An 11,079-nucleotide genomic window follows, 5' to 3' on the forward strand; every position below is an offset into this window, starting at 1 on the left:
TCATTCCCCCCCCCCCCCCCCCCCCCGCAGGACTGCAAGTTACAGGTTTTTTATTTAAAGTTGTTCCAAAAAAACGACAGAGAGAAGTCCAAGGAACTTTTCTCAACAGGGATCTTTATGTTGTAAGGTAAGTAAATATTGATCCTAGGGAGCAATGAATCTGAGCTGATTGTTCTAGGGGATTAACTTCCAGATTTTTTAATATATAAATAAATCCAAACTCAAAGTGCGTCCTAAATAACAAATGTACATATATTAACAAGGCCCTCCATTTTTATTTTATTTTGTTTAAAATTACCAGGGAATTTATCATATGTTCATTACAAAAAATTTAAAATGGGTGAAAATCGGTGCAAAAAATTATCAGTTTTCTGAGTAAGCATCTGGGTTAATATTGGGGGATGGGAGAACAGAAAAAAGCAACAAATAGAGAAAAGTAAGGGTATTGAAAGTAAAAAGTTTAGTGCTGTGGTTGATTTCATGAACTGTACATTAACAGTACATGCACATATGCACACGTGTATGTATGTTGCCTTACTTTAACATACAGCCTTGTATTTACACTTTCACTAATTTATTATTAACATAAACGCACCTACCCAATACTTTGAATTTCCTTAACATAATCAGTATTTTCATGTACTTGAGTGATCCAAAATTGGGGTGAAAACTAGTAAAAACCAAATCGCTTTTACAGAACCTGGGAATTTTCTGGTAAAAATTGAAAACAAAGGGTCTTCTATATTGACTAGATAAAATGTCTGCTTGGGGAGGGATGGGTTAGAGCTATTACACTAATGCATTCTCCTTCAGATTTTACCCTGCATTATTTTTTAGTGCTAACCAGACAGTCCCCTTTGTTCTTATCAGAAACTGTTTGCCTCAGAAAAAAGTCAAACTATTTTTTTTATTCTTTGATTTTACTTGGTTTTGAAGGGTCTGTGAGGGCCAGAGTGCAGATTATTGACTGCTTGTGCACTGTGGCTCCACCAAATAAAATCTGTGTGCTCTGTAAAGGTCTGTGGAAAATAAGCACAGCTTTGAACTAGGATGAAACAATGAGAAGCTCTCTGTATACTTCCAGCCCATGAGAGCTTGGATTAGTATCTTTTATAGACTGAGAGTCTGCAGAGATCACATGAACTTGATCGCAATTGTGGTTGAACCATATCAGGTAGGAGTGACTATTATTTTGAAGTAGAGTGCGCTGCTGGCTTGTCTTGCTGGTGGACAGTAAAATATGCATTGACGTCAGAATGGCTGATCAGTATTCAGTTCATGAAGTGGGTCAGGTTTGTTTCTACCACACTCATACCTTTCCTTTATCAGCACACCTCTCACAATTATCTCCTTCATTCATATTACCATCATAACTAAAGATCCGTGTGCCTCCATGAAGCCAGGAAGGTTGAATTCTGTTGGTAATTTTTAAAAAGTGGATTAATTTAACCCTGAAGCTATTTGCTTTTCAGCAGGAGGATTTTTAAATCTGTGAATTACAGCTCACCTCAGAGTGTAGGATGCACAGCAAAAATTGCGGAGGTTCTCTTATTTCTGGGAAATGGCTTCCATTTTTCAGTCTGAAAACTGGTTTAAAACCTTACCCCATTGTCTCCTTTTTTTAACAGATGCTCATTTAAATGATATAAACGCACAAATTACACCTCTTTGATTCAAGATTTTTTTTTTTTTTTAGTTTAAGTAGTTTATTATTTTAAAGGGGTAACCAGGAAAAGAAATAAAATGCCAAGATCGTTCAGACTAACATTTGTAGGCTGCAGAAACATACAGTTTATACAACTGAAAACAAAACTGTGAATGATCCTATATCTGAAGCACAGATGCGGGCAAAGGTTAAGAAGATAAAGATCACTCCATTGTATAATCTCAGCCCTTATAGCGGGTCCAATTGGAGCCCTCCTAAGATTCTCAGGATGACATATGCTCTATGAAAGGCTTTCTCTTGAAGAACACTAATATTCTTTAAATCTGATTGCTAGATCTGGAACAAGAAATATTAACAAAATTCATGTTATATTAAAAGGATCATCTCTGATCCAGGATGAAGTCTGATTATAATGGAACAGCACTTACAAAACACACAAACATAGAAATGAAGAAAAAACCTATTGTTTGTTTTTGTATTTACTTGAGTACCAGTCACTCTAATGCTCTTATCAAAGCAAATCAATCAAACTAAAAATAAATACATCAAACAGCCCAATGGTATACCTTAAATGTGAAGCCATATACAATGCTCTGTTTACATCTGGGTGGGGTTATTTTTTGGTCCAAATACATTTTTAACAATAGTATTAATACATGGGTTTTATTTTTTAAAAATTAGAAGAAAATAATAGAAACCTAGAGAAAATAAGAGAGGGGTAGTTTTAATTACAAAGATATGGCCCAACAACTGACACTGAACACTTATCCAAACAGGTAATTATCTTGTCCAACAGTGGAATGTGTTGGATTTGTAAAGATCTGAGCTATTTGCTGGAATATGTATCCCTAAGTGTCTGAGATTTTTGTTACATGAAGAAGTCCAATCTGAGTTAGTAGGTGTCTGACTTGGGCTGTACCCTGTTGCTAATGCATGCCATTTTTCAACACTTACTTTAAAATCAGAGAGATATGTATGTTCCTCAGGAACTGAAGGGGAAGGAATTGAGGTTGTAGGATTTGAGATAAAAAGCAGTAGGTAATCTGCATATATGGTAACTCTGCACTCAGTGTTTTTCAGAGAGAAACCTTGAAAAACATCTAGTGTTTGGGATCAGCAAGATAGGGGACAACACTGTCTAGTACCGTTCTTCAGAAAATAAGATTGGGATTTGCCACCATTAATCAAAAGGGACGTTCTTGGGGAATCTATAAAATGGCTCTATCCATGACATAAACTTCTCCCTAAATCCTGTGGAAAAGAGGTACTGCTACCCACACCACTCAGTCACAGTCTGTCTTAGCATCTGGGATAGTATAAATTCTGGATGTGCCATGCCATTGACCAAATGGGGAGCAGGAGGTTAAAGCCTTGCAAGGGCCATGCTGTCTTGTTATAAAACCTACTTGCCCTTGGTGAATATTTCATAAAAACAATGAAGTATTTGGTGTTATAATGTAAATACTTTACAGAGTTCTGAGAGAGGAGAATCTCAAGAATCCTTCATGCCCTAGAAAGACACATTTGTTACACCTGACCAATCCAGTGTAAAGGCCCTCTCTCTCCTTTTGTTGTTCAGAAAACCCAAGTTACAGTTGAGTAACCTTTATTTTAATGGTCTCTACAGAGCTCTGGCCTTATCTGGATCCCTTGATGGATTCATTAAGATGCTTACTGAAAAATTAGCACTGCATACAAGAGAATGGTTTATATGGACCTCTGTATTGTTATAAACAACTAGTTTAATTTTTTCAAGACAAGGCTGTCTGGAGGTATTCTGGCACCTTTTATAAAACTTTGAGCTTAAAATGATATGAATACAGCAACATACTGTAGTAAGTACCCAGAGTGGAAACAGGTAGTACATCAGAACATAGTCTAAATTAGTTAAAAAGAATTAAAAAAACCTTCAAACTAAGGCTCTGCCTACACTACACATGTTACAGCAGCATAGCTGCGATGGTGCAGACACTTCCTACATCGGCAGAAGGGGATTTTTCATCAGTATAGTTATCCTCACTCCGAAAACCAGAACTATGCTGGAGAGGACCCTGAAGGATGCCATCCTCTGCCAGTATGTGGAAAACCTGAAGCGGAAGCCGGACCAGGGCAAGGTGTTCGAGGTGACTTGCAAAGTAGGACACCAGCAACCACTTCCTCCTGAGGGGCAGCTTCACCCAGTTTGCTGACTGGAGATTCATCTACAGGGCCTGGCTCAACTGCGTTCCACTGAATGGAGCCGTCCGCTACGGGAATCAGGACAAGCGATATAGGTAGTGCGGCTATACCAGCGAGACACCACCCCATGCCCTGTGTAGTTGCAAGCCCCACTCCAGAGCCTGGCAGCTGCAACACAACGTCATCCAAGATCGCCTGGTCAGAGCCATCCCGCCACCCGTAGGGAAGGTTGCCGTGAATTCCACCATTCCCGGAACCGACAGCCAACTGCAACCTGACATCGTTCTCACCAATGAGGACCGGAGGAAGATCATCATGGTGGATGTCACAGTGCCCTTCGAGAACAGGATCCCATGATGTCCAAGGTCGAAAAGTGGAGAAATACTCCCCTCTGGCCAACACCTTGAGAGCTAGGGGTTACCAAGTTCAGACACGTGCTGATCGTCTGAGCCTTTTGTGCATGGGACCCCAGTAACAAGCGAGTGTTGCGGGAATGCAGAATCAGTCAACACTACGCTCGGCTGATGCGGCAACTCATGGTGTCGGACACCATCAGATGGTCGAGGGACATCTACATAGAACACATCACCGGACGTCGGCAAACTAAGGAGGGATGAGCTGGAGTGCCAGTGAAAAAGTAACTGAAAGATTCCCTGATAGATTATTTCCTAAATGGACAACCTATCCCAATTCTCAGTTACTGAGGGACAGTCTCCATTCATTGATATATTTTGCTTTCCACAACCAAATCTCTGAACAACTTCTCATGACTGATGTACCTGAATACTTGGATGCTAATATCCAAACTGTATTCTTAAATTTATTCACCTAAATTTGGTTATTGCTGATTATATACACTGTGTATCATATGACTTTTAAAAACAAACTCTGTATTTGTGGATAATCTAAGTGCTATACCCAGATGTACAGACTCTCTTTTCTCAACCTACGTATTATATAATTTGTGTTTAACATTAGCCTTTGTGTGTGTGGTTTTTGGGAGGGGGGTGAGGGGGTGAGAGAACCTGGATTTGTGCAGGAAATGGCCCAACTTGATTATCATGCACATTGTGTAAAGAGTTGTCACTTTGGATGGGCTATCACCAGCAGGAGAGTGAATTTGTGTGCGGGGGTGGAGGGTGAGAAAACCTGGATTTGTGCTGGAAATGGCTCAACCTGATGATCACTTTAGATAAGCTATTACCAGCAGGACAGTGGGGTGGGAGGAGGTATTGTTTCATATTCTCTGTGTGTATATAAAGTCTGCTGCAGTTTCCACGGTATGCATCCGATGAAGTGAGCTGTAGCTCACGAAAGCTCATGCTCAAATAAATTGGTTAGTCTCTAAGGTGCCACAAGTACTCCTTTTCTTAATAAAATTGTTAATCCAGCTCTGTGAGAGGCAGTAGATAGACAGGTCATCAGCCTACACTTGGGCTTAGGCTGACCTAATTATGGCACGCAGGGCGTGAATGTCTTCATAATCCTGAGTGACATAGCTAGGTTGATGTAATCTTTAAGTGCAGACCAGGCCTAATTTTTGCTTTCCTTGGGAATTGTAACAGTACCTTGTAGATTTTTCTGCAAGACAAGTCACTGTAATTTTACCCCTTTGAAAGTACGTGTGGTCTGATATGGAAAATTCCTAACAATGGCACCTGAACAACACTGCAATTCCTGGCAAAAGACTGGTGTCTGTCTGAAGCGCTAAGAGTCTCTTGGAGATCTTAACTGATTTGACAAATTCAAGATAACTAGGGGAGAGTTCAGACTTAATGACACCTATACAGATGGCAAAATGCTTCTGAGGAAAGAGATTGCCTCACGTCTCCTAAAGTCAAGGTTGCTAAGCCAATAATGTGTGAAGAAAAACTGTGTCAAAGTGAATTAAAAATTTCACAACACAAGTCTGGCTGTGATCGGATTAAGGCAGGCGAGAAACAGTGACTGGGTGGTTGTTTTTCATTTATACTATTTTCTTAAGTATTTATCACAACTTATTTTGCAATTATTGGGTCTCGGGAAGGGAGGAGGGGAAATGTGGCATGAACTTTACATTCTGTGCTTTGCGCTGAGATACAGAGCTCCAGTTGATATTGATCCTTTGCCCCTCCAGCTGAGAATGATGTACCACAGTGCCATTGAAAAGAGAGGCTGCTTGCGTGCCTGTCTGGCCAGCCTGTCAGGCTTTTTGCATGTTTTCAAAATGTGATGATGTCATAGATCCACAAGATATGCCATGCCTCTGACCTTCAGACAATCTTTCTGGAAGCGTATGTGATAGGCCCTGGGCCTCCACTCTTCACAAGGGGGGGAGCCCTGTGACTCGAAGACTGGATTTTTGGCTTCAGCACCTCTGTTTCTCAGTGTGACTCCTTGAACTGGTCCAAATGAGCTTGGACCCCTCTTAGGAGACTTCCCCTCTTAGGAGCAATGCAGCCAGCAGATATTTGCAGTGATACAGGACAGTCTTTTCAAAACAAAACATTATTTGTGAACTGGAATACGATATTTAGTGACAGTGATGATGCAAAGCCTAAATGCATGTCCTGCTCTAACTTGCCAGCTCATCCTTACTTAGTTACGTGGGGCCGGCCCCTCTGGGTACATCTAGACAGCAAAAAACAAACAAACAAACAAACAAAAACAAATAAAAGATTGGCAATGAGTCATATAGCCTGGGTCAACTATGGGGCTAAAAATAGCAGACATGTGGGCTCGGGCTGGAGACGAGACTTCGAACCCAGCAAAGAGGGAGGGATTCGGGAGCACAGGCTCTGAGACTCTCTCCCCTTCAGGCTCCACCCCAAACCCGAACATCTACCCTGCTATTTTTAGTTTTGCAGTGCAAGCCCCACTAGCTCAAATCAGTTGACCCAGGCTCTGAGACTCACTGCCACCTGTCTTTTTTTGCCGTGTAGATGTACCCTCTTTGTCCTGGCCTGGAAGACAGTTGGGCGGTGCTTTCCTGTAGCAAACCTCCCTGTCCCTGCCCAGTGGTCCCAGATTGAATTATTCCATTTGCTGGAAGAGCAGGATTCTTACTGCCCTCTCCTGGTATTTTAGCTCTTCGTCTGGAGTGAGTCCCAGTCATGCTACATTCTCATGTATGCCCTCCTCCCTTGGGAAGGAGTTGTGGTCAGACAAGTAATTATCCATCCACATCCATCAGGTCCCTTTGTCTGGCAGTTAACAGTTATGCAGTCTTTAAAAGTTAATGGTCCAGCCATGGGTCTCCATTGTGTCTCCCAAGGTAGCTCTCTTCATATGTTGAGAGTTCTTGATAGTCCAATCATACCAACCTCGACATGTCTACAGGATCCGCATCTGGTCAATTCATTGCATATTCCCCCTTCTCTGGAAAGAAATAAATGCCTTCCTACCAAAGGGGCAGCAATAAAATAGTAGTGAGTGGGGAAGCTAAGTCACACAGACACTTCATAAAAATAATACAGAAATTTTCCATGTTTTCCGCAGACATTTTTCAATTTGACAATTCTGTGCAAAAGACTGACACAGAGAAGATGATTGATATGTAATGACGAACAGATGGATGCATGGATTTTAAAGCCAGAAGGGGCCATTGTGATTATCTAATCTGACTTCCTTCATGATAGACGCTATAGGATGTTACCTACTAATTGCTGCACAAACCTAATAATTTGTGGTTCAACTACAGCATATCTTCTAGAAACAGATCTAATCTTAATTCAAAGATTCCAAGCAATGGCTAATCCACCATATGCTACATTTCCGTTTTATGAGATGGTCTGTTTGATTTATAATAAAGATGGCTCATGCTGTATTCCTAATCCAATAATTAAATGCCAATTGAAGGTTCCCATAGTGTTCATATACAGAGGTTTTGAAGGAAGAGCAAATTATTCTTTTCTTCTACAAAAATGAAAAGTGTTCTAGTATTTGAATTCTGGTAGCTCCATCAATGTGTTAGGGCTGTTCAAACTCCTGTGAAGACATAATCCCTCTTGTGAAGAGCTAACTATCTGAGAAGACAAGTAGTCTATGAAATAAAGAGGAGCAGTATAAAACACAGTCAGAATGTATACGTTTCTCCCCCCACAAACACACACACACACTAAAAATCCATAATCCTCAAATACCCTTTTGACTTAACCAGAGTTAACTGGCTATATTCTTGTAGGCATTTTGACAGAGGTGGGTCTGGAGGAGAGAGATGAAGAAGGCGGTAGTGGCCTTCTAGAACAGTTGAGGGAGAGTATTCAATTCATAAAGGCAGCCCATTCATTGACACCTCTTACTCTTGTTTCCCAACAAGAGAACCCTGGGATATGATTCGTGTCTGTTTTGTTATTGGTGGGAATATTGGGTATGGTTAATTTTGAGACGGGGAGAGGGTGACTTAATGCAATATCAAAGCAAATTAGAATTCCAATGTTGTGATGATTGTTGGTGGTGGTTGGTTATGAATAAAAATGCCACCAAATGCTTACCTTTCGTCTTGTCCTTCTCTCGTGACTGCAAGTTCTGTGGTGTGTCTTGAACAGGATGGATGGCTTATACAAAGAAGAAAATCAATTTGAGCGGTGCATGAGACAATGATAAAGAAATAGGTGGGGACCATATGGTTACAGCTGAGCAAAAAGGCACAAGGCTAATGTTTATAAAAGGAAACTGGAGTTGGCAGTTCCACTTGAGTTCTGATGTGTTGGAGTCATCTGAGTGTGGTGTTCCTTGAGCATATCATGTGAATCAGAGATGATAGAAAGGTTGCCCACAATCTACTTAATGAAATGGTATGTAAATGTTAGAGAGGGTGGAGCAAAGCATCATTTCAGGAATATCACTGGATTTCTGTGCTTGGGAATGTCCAGACAAAGGTTCTAAGGAGAGAGACACTGATTTCTGCTTTATGCTTAGGAAATGATCAGCCACTTAATCATGATGGGTTCTGGTCTAGGCTCTGCTACTAACTCAGTGTGTGATCTTGGGCAAGTCAGTTAATATCTGTCTCATATATTCCTCATCTGTAAAATAGGGATATTTATTATCAAAACAACCCCTATAAGGTAAGACAAGCTGAATAATAAATGCTTTGAGATTCTTGGATGGAAGGTGTATACTATAAAGGCGCAAAGTATTATTAAACTTCATGTAACAAGGAGTGACGTCAGTTCAGAACTAGTCTTAAGTGTAAGTTAGTGTAGACATTTACTTCCTGTGTCTGTGTCCAGTACCAAACCCAAGATAACAGTGGGTGAGTGAAAGGAGGAGAGGGATAAGGCAAGGAGGAAATGGTATGGATTGCGTTTGTAGTGTGACTGAACTACACACTTCAACTGTTCATGTGGACCAGATAAGCCACAAAACATGCCATATTAAAAGACCAGTTTATGGGAGGAATTCCCCTTGAATCATCATACTTGGTGAATATTGACTTAATGTTTGCATCACCTTAAACCATTTTTCCTGCGCAGTGATTTCAATATTGTGATCTACAGAGAGCTGACTGGCCATTTGGCATTGGCTTTCTTTGTTCCCAGCTGCTGTATTTAATTAATAAACAGCAAAAAAAAACATTGACTATTTTGCAGATGGTACTTTACACAGAGCAGTTGTTGTAGCTACTAATGGTGCTATGCTATCACGAATGGAAGTGGGGGTATCTAGGAGACAGTCTTTCTATTAAGATGTAATCGACACTATGAAAAAGCTTGTGACTCCCCTGATATTACAGGAATCTTGTTTAAGTTCTCTGTGACCCACTGACTCAGATTTTATTGGTTCAGTGCTTGATTCTACTGAATTTCATAAAAAAAAAAAAAAAACACGATTGATGCATTACAGTAATAAAGTTAGAGAAATTGAATGAGCTCTAAGGGTATGTCCACACTGCTATTTTTAGCACTCTAGTTCAAGCCCTGCTCCTTGTCTATCTAGGGTGGGAGGCTCACTCCCAGCTGCAGTGTAGACATACCCTAGGAGAATCTTGTAGCCTTATGTTAGATAAATGCACATACCTTTACTCTACACTGAAAATAAATCTTGCAATTCCAACTCCACGTATGTGCCATTCCAGAGCAAGGTTAGTTTTACTTAAAATTGTCAATTCCTCTTACTGTGGGATTAAGCTTGTGTTTTCATATAGTTAACAGTAACACTGTGTTGCTGTGCTTGTGACTTGCAGGGTCTTTATATGGTTTTGTAGCACAGGTCATATGAGGCGAAAGCTGAGTCCTTTCCCAAACATAATACAACATATGCAAATAGAGCAAAATGAAGTGGTATCCGTGGTACCTGCACAATGTCTACTAACCAGTGTGTTTATCAGTGAAGCTATCTGCTGATCACTGCCACATGCTATTCACATGCCTCTGAGGTATTCAGTGGTTGATAGGACTAAATCAACAGCCTGATTACTGTAAATCAACACTGTTGACTTTCACAAAATTCCCCAACACACTAGTGTACAGTTACACATTAAAAGCTCAGCTACTTAGGAGGGTAAAGCTTTATCACCTGAAAAAATACAAGCTGAAATCTTATATTGTATGACTTGTTATTCTCTGGAAAAGTTAGCAGGATCACTGCTTCAAGGAGCAGAACCAGGCTTTAGTTTCCTACAAAAATACAGCCCACTAGTTAACATTAAAGTTAGGGTTTGTCTAACTCTTGAAAAGGTATTTAAACAAAGAATATGTTCATCCTGCTCCCCCTTGCACCTTCGAGTTTTTTCTTCCTCTTTGAGTGCCAACAGTGATTTACTCCATACAGAATGTACTGACGGGTTCAGGGCCCAACGACCTAACTCTTCAAATTGGTATATGAAAAAACTGTCTCCCTCGCAAAGCAAGAAAGAAATCCTGGCCCCACTGAAGTCAATGGCAAAACCTCCACTGATTTTATTGGAGTCAGAATTTCACAAGAGATGAGAGGTGCATTGCAGTGGAGGTTTATTTTTAAAAATGTAGTAATAAATAGCTTAGCACCACTTTGTGGGTTAGCAATGAGTGGCTTTGTTGAAGGAAGGAGTTTGGAGGAGGAACTTGAAACAGGTGTGCCAGGAGGAGGAAGAGGGGTGTTACAAAGGAGTATGGAAGAAGGCAATGAAGTGTGGAGAGAGTAAAGGGAGAAAGAAGGATAGCTAGAAGTAAGAGCAGAGAGGCAGATCAGAGTTATGCTGAGCATTGAAGATGTTGACTAGGAAGTGTGTGTGTAAAGGCAGAAGAGAGCCAGAGGGCTGACATGGATTGTGG

The 11,079-nt window shown here is 40.6% G+C and overlaps 2 protein-coding genes across 5 annotated transcripts in view; one reads left to right on the forward strand and one right to left on the reverse strand.

The window, feature by feature from the left end:
- Window positions 1-11,079, forward strand: part of SIK2 (salt inducible kinase 2) — a 118,044-nt gene that overhangs the window by 68,771 nt on the left and 38,194 nt on the right. The gene's annotated exons all lie outside the window — the stretch shown is intronic.
- ALG9 (ALG9 alpha-1,2-mannosyltransferase) overlaps window positions 8,365-11,079 on the reverse strand; it is a 139,390-nt gene continuing 136,675 nt past the window's right edge. The window contains exon 16 of the transcript XR_012665781.1: window positions 8,365-8,379. The gene's annotated coding sequence lies outside the window, so the exon portion shown is untranslated. The remainder of the gene's footprint in view (window positions 8,380-11,079) is intronic.

This window comes from Caretta caretta, chromosome 22 (genome assembly GCF_965140235.1).
Source record: "Caretta caretta isolate rCarCar2 chromosome 22, rCarCar1.hap1, whole genome shotgun sequence".
In the NCBI taxonomy this organism is placed as follows: domain Eukaryota; kingdom Metazoa; phylum Chordata; order Testudines; family Cheloniidae; genus Caretta; species Caretta caretta.